The 7,214-nt window shown below is 35.9% G+C and overlaps 1 long non-coding RNA gene and 1 pseudogene across 1 annotated transcript; both read right to left on the reverse strand.

Annotated features, from left to right (window-relative positions):
• Positions 1-234: 234 nt before the first annotated feature.
• On the reverse strand, positions 235-6,713 carry LOC100249801 (enhancer of mRNA-decapping protein 4-like; annotated as a pseudogene).
• Positions 235-6,897, reverse strand: LOC109122384 (uncharacterized). Its single transcript, XR_002029836.2, has 2 exons — positions 6,707-6,897; positions 235-581 (listed from the first exon to the last, which is right to left on the reverse strand). It is a non-coding gene; the product is annotated as an uncharacterized LOC109122384 (long non-coding RNA).
• Positions 6,898-7,214: the final 317 nt, after the last annotated feature.

Raw genomic sequence — 7,214 nt, forward strand, 5'->3', positions numbered from 1 at the left:
TACCCCTACATGATCAAACTTATAAGACAACATAAAGTTCTTGGGAAATAACTATCTAAAGGCACTTGTTTATAGGAGATATTTGGACTTGTTGGTAAGCGATAGAGGTGAAAATAGTTTGTAATGCATTAGTTCCTCACTTGTAATTGGCAATTAATAACCGAGTTTTAGTATTTTAGTTATAGTTGGATTTTACAAATTTTTCACAGGGGTTATTAGAACAAAGGACAAAGGTAGAACATAATTCTAAGTGAACATTATTACATTGCCTCCTTGCATCATTAAAAATAATGAGATTTTACTTGGCAAAACCCATAAAAATTAGGTGAAATTGTTGAATAAACTTTTTAACTAGAAAAAGTAATAAGAAAACCACCTATAAGCCATGGCAAAACATTCCTTAGGCTTATATTTTGGAGTTGTGTGACCACCTCCTTGTATGAGCAAAAGAAACAAGTAGTTGAACTTTAGTTGTCATTTGAGAACATAATTGAAAAGAAGAACTTTTTGATGAAGTTTTTCTTGCCTTTACAATGGCATATGTCATTTGATACTTATTGTCCGAATACTTGATTTTGAATCTGCAATAAAAAAAGAAGAAAAAAAAAAAACAGTAGTGTGGAACTGTGAGATGCATTGTAGTGGAGTTTTGAATTACAACAGCTGAAAGATCAAAAAAGAAAGGTCTGCAAAAATTTTGAAGTTTAGAAACTAACCCCGCAACTTGTGAGGGACAAAAATAATCTAAACATGCTATAACAATCATTAAATAACAATTAGATCATAAGTAGAATTATAAACAGATTCAAAACGTACCTCTCGCCATTGCCATTCTTACAGGTTAAAAATGTGTTTTTCAATTTTCAGGTTTTAGGTGCTTCTAAACCTTTCTCAACCTCCACTTAGATGGTGTTTTGAAAAACTGAAAGAGATTGAAGGCTTAGGAAACCTTACCCATTAGTGCTCTGCTCCTTTTTAAAGACTCTCTCCATCACCGAGTCTGCTTAGAGTGTGCACAAAACATGGGGTAGTAATGCAAAAGTGGTTCCGAGCATTAATCCTTGTTCCTAAATTGATGGAATGATGTGGACCACATTCTGAATCACGTCTTCGGTTTATTATCGAAGATCCAGGAGAAATAAAATCCCAACATTCTCCCACTTGGTCCATATATTCCATTATTCATCATAGCAAGAAACAAAACACATGAATCATGACGACAAGTTCTCTAAAATCGAGTATTATCTGATAAAGGAAACTCTAACTCAGCCAACTGATAATGCAATATGCCAGAAAGGAAAACTACTCTCCATATTTGTAATGTGGAAAGTCAGCTAGCTGATAATGCAATTTTCTAGAAAGGAAAACTACTCTCCATATTGTAGACCTGCATTTTTCATGTGCATCCCCACTTGATCGACGAGATTCACTTTTTATTTATGAAAAATTAATTTTTAGAAAATTCAGAGTCGCTACTTATTTTATTTTTATTTTAAAGGAAAAATAAAATAAGAAAGAAAAACCCTAAAAAAGTGACTCCATAATTTTTGGAAAAGCATGTCTTTGAAAAACCCGAGTTTAGGTCCAAGGATCAGGTTACTTATTGGAAAGGTACCTCTAAGAGGTAGTACCCCTCTAAGCCCTATAAAGGTCTTTACTAACTAAGTTAAGGGAAATGTGACAATTAATTGATTAATTATAGATACCTAGGTTGACTAAGATGATTCCAAAAATATAGCATGTCAAACAAAATCAAATCACAATAAAGGAGAATTAGGATGCGTACTTGGACCGCTTCTCAAGCGCTATCATAAAACATGAAAGTTAGTGTAGAAATATATCTCTCATGTATTTTCATCAAGATGATCAAACAATCAAATAAATATCAAGACAATCAAGTATGACACCAAACAAGGGCAATGACATGCATATTCATGAAATTTTGGAAAGTGTGGTGGTAGAGAGCATACCCGGACAATGAGTTTAGCGCTAAAATGAGGAAACAAGGTTAGCTCAATAATGGATGTGAAATAATCTCATGTATCATTAAGAAAAAGCACAATCAATCAAATATCAAACAAGCTATATTGAAGAAAATATCATGAATGTCGGGCCCCCCACCAAAGCCTAATTAATTTCGCATGAGTTGATTTTATGAATTCCATTGTTTGGAATCATGAAGTTTATTCATGCTTTGTTGAAAATCGAAAATAACGTGAAAATTGTTGAAATAAAAGACAATAGTGAAAATACATGCCTAGAAGAAAATGGCAATGAATTTATTAAAATCCGGAATTTAGTGACTAGAAGGACTCTAAAGATGGATTTTCCAAAGCTAGAAATGTTCAGTTGAAAAAGGATTCAAAAATTCAATTTAAAACAACAAATTCCTAATCAAAGAAGAAAATAGAGGAAGAGGTGTGCACCAAGGTGGCCAAAGAAGTGGAGCCAGGAAATTCTGGATAGAAGAAACCAATTCACTACAAAAGTGTCCAACTGTCCAATGCTTCAACTTAAAAGACAACTTGATTTGTAAGCTCAACTAGATTCTCCTCAACAGTAGTCAAACATTGAATAGGAGGTTCAAAATTTCCAATTTTCTGCACTGACAGGTTTTTTGCATTCCATATTAAATTCTCACCATTAAAGTTTCATCACTTCTCATTCTTAAGCTTAACATTTTCTCCCTTAGCAAAACTAGTAGACTCATCATATATAATAGGTTCACTATCAGGCCTTTGTTTGTGGATATCATCTAAATTATTCTTCTTTAGTTCACTAATATTAGAACTTCCCTGTGCAGAGTTCACAGGAACTTCCATCTTCACTTATGTAAACTCATATTTAATTGACATACTAACATCACCGTGTCGGTATTTTTGGCATTGTACATCTTGTGGAACATGAAATTCAGTAATTACAAGAACCAATACTGCAGAACTTCACTTTCAACAAGAAGAGGTTGGGAGGGCTGCTCTATTCTCATGCGTTTTGATGAAGACTATAGGTCTTATGAGATTTCAACAATTGGAGGAGCCTTTGAAGTTAATCTAGTTATCTCTACAGTATCACGGGATTTACAGGGTCCATCTATGGGAGTTGGCAAGCTAGAATCAGAACCTGGACAAGTGCGCGCTCTTAGCTGTGCCTGCAAATGATTCTTGATAGGGATGCATACAGGACATCCTGGGTCCTTGCAATGTTTGTGGTGCCCCTTCTGAATTTTGGCAAGTGCCTTGAAGCTTATTTTGTTCTAAAGCTGGTTCTTGTGCTAAGTGATCCAGAGGTTAGATCAGTTCTCCCTGAAAAAAATATTCAGTAGAATGTAACTTCTCATCTATAACCATTGAGAGAGGCAACATATGTTTCCCAGGTTGCGTAGTCTTTCCCTCCAATGCTGGAGAAACAAGGTGATCTTTCACATCAGCTATAGGAGGTGGTATTGGTGGGAATAAGGCCAGACCTTGTTGAAACTTCCCCATCTTCCACTGCATTGGTGGCAGAGGTGGTATCCCTTAAAGCAAGTGCTAAAGGAGAATGGGTGGATTCAAATTGTTGCTGAATTGCAGTCATGCTCAACCATTCTTTTTGAAATGTAGAGTCAACTTGGTCAAACATTGCTTTGCATGACATCTCAAACGCTGGGACCACTGAAGCTTCCAGATTAGATTTTAATGCATCTTGAAGAGCTTGTTTGCCAGAAGTTTGAAACTGTACTTGAATTTTCCTAGCAACAGTGGCTTCAAGTTTTGAATTAATTGATTTCTCCACTTGATTCAATGCCTTATCACCAACTCCTCTCTGGAAGGTCTCTATGATAGCTGAGGAAATTGTTTTCTCAACAATAGGCGTAATTGTGCGAGCTACAGTTGGTACAATTGCAACTATTTCCTTTTTCACTATTTTCTCCAATATGGCTGGCAAGTCCTTGTTCAAACTATTAGTAATCAAACTTGTTATCTGCTGTGTACGATCTCGTACTAACTTCTCATGTTTCGCATTCTCTTTTAGGATATTAGCCCACAAAGCATCAGCATTGGCCTTGACAAATTTCTCCATACTCCGTCTTAGAGTACCTCTAATCTTCTACCTTCTTTGGTAACTAGGACAACTACTAATACTGATATTTGCTTCTGCATTTCTTTTTGCATGGACAAAAGCTGATTAAGTGTGTCCTGCATAGCCAGAATATGGGGAACAACAGCTTCCACTGAAGGGCTACTCAAATTTGCACCTGGTTCATTGGAAGAATCGGTTGTATTGAAAGCAGTTGGAGATGGGGATACTTCAGAGTTTTTCCCCTTATACTTTTTCTCTTTTGTAGTTGGTGCTGATGATTGAGGAACTGTTGTTGGCATGGCGGAATCAACTACTTTTCCAGACACATCTTTTATAGCATCAATTACTTCTTTCACACCTGCATTTGAAGGCTGGGCCAATGCTTCCATTCTAGCACCATCAACTTGGCGAGATTCCTCCACAACATAAGTTTCAAATGATAATGCACTGCACTCTTTGGCCATCTTAATTCCAAGATCTGAAGCCTGGGAGCAAAAGGATTTCTCCTTATTTTCTAAAGCAAGATTCTGAGATTCTCTTTGTAAGCCAAATTCATCATTCTGAGTTGATACTATTTCACCCACAACTTTAACCTCCACCTCATCATTAGTCACATCACTGTTGATAGAGACATCTTGAATATTGGCCTCTCACTCACTCTTACTCTCAATGTTATGGGTAGCTTCAGCAGATGAAATGGCTATGAATATCTCGGAAGGAGTAATTAGATGTGTTGGATGTTTGAACATGACAGTAGGATTTAGAATGGTAGAACTGTCATATTGTGCAACTTTGTTTTCATCAGTCCTTGAATCATCATCTAAAGAAGGCAAATCAGAGAGGGTTGTACAAATAGTATCCATTTGCCTGTCAATTGAATAATCAATAACTACTTGGTTACCATCACCACGATCGCCAAGAGTAAGACCTGGTTCAAAGTTATTTGTTGGACTTCTAAAACCAGATAACTTTCCTGATAGCCTTGGACTCAAAGGAAGAGGTGGTGATGGAATCGAAACAATATCATTGTCATTATTGACCAAAGGTAAAGCACCAGGTTTAGATTCTGGACTCAAAGTGGCAAACTCAATAGAAGCAGAGCTCACTAGATATCTCACACCAGGTTCACTCTCAGAGCTACTTATTAGCATAGTTGATTTGAGTGGAGAACTAGTTAAAGGCATCTTAGTAAGTTTAGTTCCAAGAGGCTCTAAGATGCCAAACCCTTCTGCATTAGTCACGCAATGTGAAACACCAGAGTCAGACTTCTCTACCCATACATTTTCCGACAACAGTGGCAAACACTGGGATAAGTTCAAAGCAAACTGCTGAATAGCTTGTGTCTGGAAACAATATACCTGAATAACATGTTCACCATGTAATAATTCACTTGTCCCAGTAAAACTTAAATAGGCATAGTGATAGTAAACTCTGCTATATAGTCCATACAGGTTGTTGCAGAATTAGAACCATACTCTAAATGTACAACATATATAGCATTCTTTTTGGCATTTTCAAGTAAAAGAAGGCCAGATTTAGACAATGCTAACACTTGATTAAGGAACGCCTCCTCAATACAAGGTTCGGCTGAACTCTTCAAGTCCAATGTCTGAGTATAATGCCATGATTCTGCATCACTAGGCAGCAGACATCCTTCTTCACTTTCTGTGGCTCATAGTTTCACTTCCCTATTCAATGGGCCCAAAAACGAGTGAATTGTCCTTAATAGCTTTAGGACCATGGTTTGGTGATATCATGCTTCGATTCTTCGTTAAAGACAGATTTGAAATAGAAACTGGATAAAAAACTAACTAAATCTCCTAGATATTATCAGACCGCTTGGAGCACTAAATATTTGAAAGGCCAACTCTCATAACACATCAACCAACTTAGCATAAGCTGCCAGATTTAATCTCGACCCGGCTTCAATCATTTCATTACTCAAAACATCCCAGATCCTACCAAGAGCAAGAGTCGTGAACTGATCTCTTGTTGTAGGCACTCAGTGGGAAAGTTCCAATGTAGAGATGACCTCATGCCTTTTTTATGACACGAAACCCAAAGTAATAGATTCTTTCATCGGTCATGCAAGTAACATAAATACCAGAGATATCTTCATAGTTTAAATCTACCAACATCCAGTTCAGAAAGTCACGGAGAGCTCCTAGAAACAGTAGCAACCTCTGCACCCATCTAACCCTAAGCAACCCTCATTGTACACAATCTTTATAAAGTTTCCACCTTTCTTGGAATACTCATGGTCTCCATAGCCGAGAACACCAAAGTAAATAAGAGGAAGAAACGTAGATGCAGAAGCATAGAAAGAGAAACCAAGAAAGAAAGAGAAAAAACAGGGGAAAAAAAGATAATGGGTGGGTATTTCGAAGTGAGATTGAAACATAGACAGGGGTAAGACCTCTAGCATCAAATTCAAAGGTAAACCTGTATTCAGATTGCTTTCAGATGGAAACAAAGACATTAAAAGGAAGATTAAAATAACATAAATATGCAAGCAAATCAGTCTCAACAAATCAAACTATGGCCCTTAGCATCCACACCAAACAACAAGAATGAATTTTCAGAAATAGCTAGGGAATGAAGAGAAATCAAAATTAAATGGTGATATAGCAAATATTTGGAAACATACCTGCACGATCTCCTCTCCAATTGCTTGGCTTTCGGCTACTGCACATTTCTAGAAATCTGCTCTCAAACTTGAATTTGTCCACATATCTCTTTCTCTTCAATGCGTGTTACCCTGCCCTTCTCCTCTATGCTTCTCCTAAAGATAATTCTCTCTCTTTCTCTCTCTATTGCGTCCTTTTTATCAGCCTCCCAAAAAAACTCCTTTGATGAAAAAGAAAATCCATTTCATTTCCTTTTATTTATTTTTTATTTTTTGGGAGAATTATGTTTTGGGGTAGATGAGGGCCAAAATTAACAAAAGGTCCATATAACTCTTCAAATTGAGTTGAAGGATATGAAATAGTAATAGATAAATATACTCTTAAAAAATATATATAAAATATTTTATAAAATTAAGTTAAATAAATTTTTTTCAATAATTTTTTTTTCAAAAATACTAAATTAAATAAAAGTAGTTTTCAAAAATATAAAATTAAATAATTTTTTTTCAAAAATATTAAATTAAATAA

The sequence above is a fragment of the Vitis vinifera genome, chromosome 3 (assembly GCF_030704535.1).
Source record: "Vitis vinifera cultivar Pinot Noir 40024 chromosome 3, ASM3070453v1".
In the NCBI taxonomy this organism is placed as follows: Eukaryota; Viridiplantae; Streptophyta; class Magnoliopsida; order Vitales; family Vitaceae; genus Vitis; species Vitis vinifera.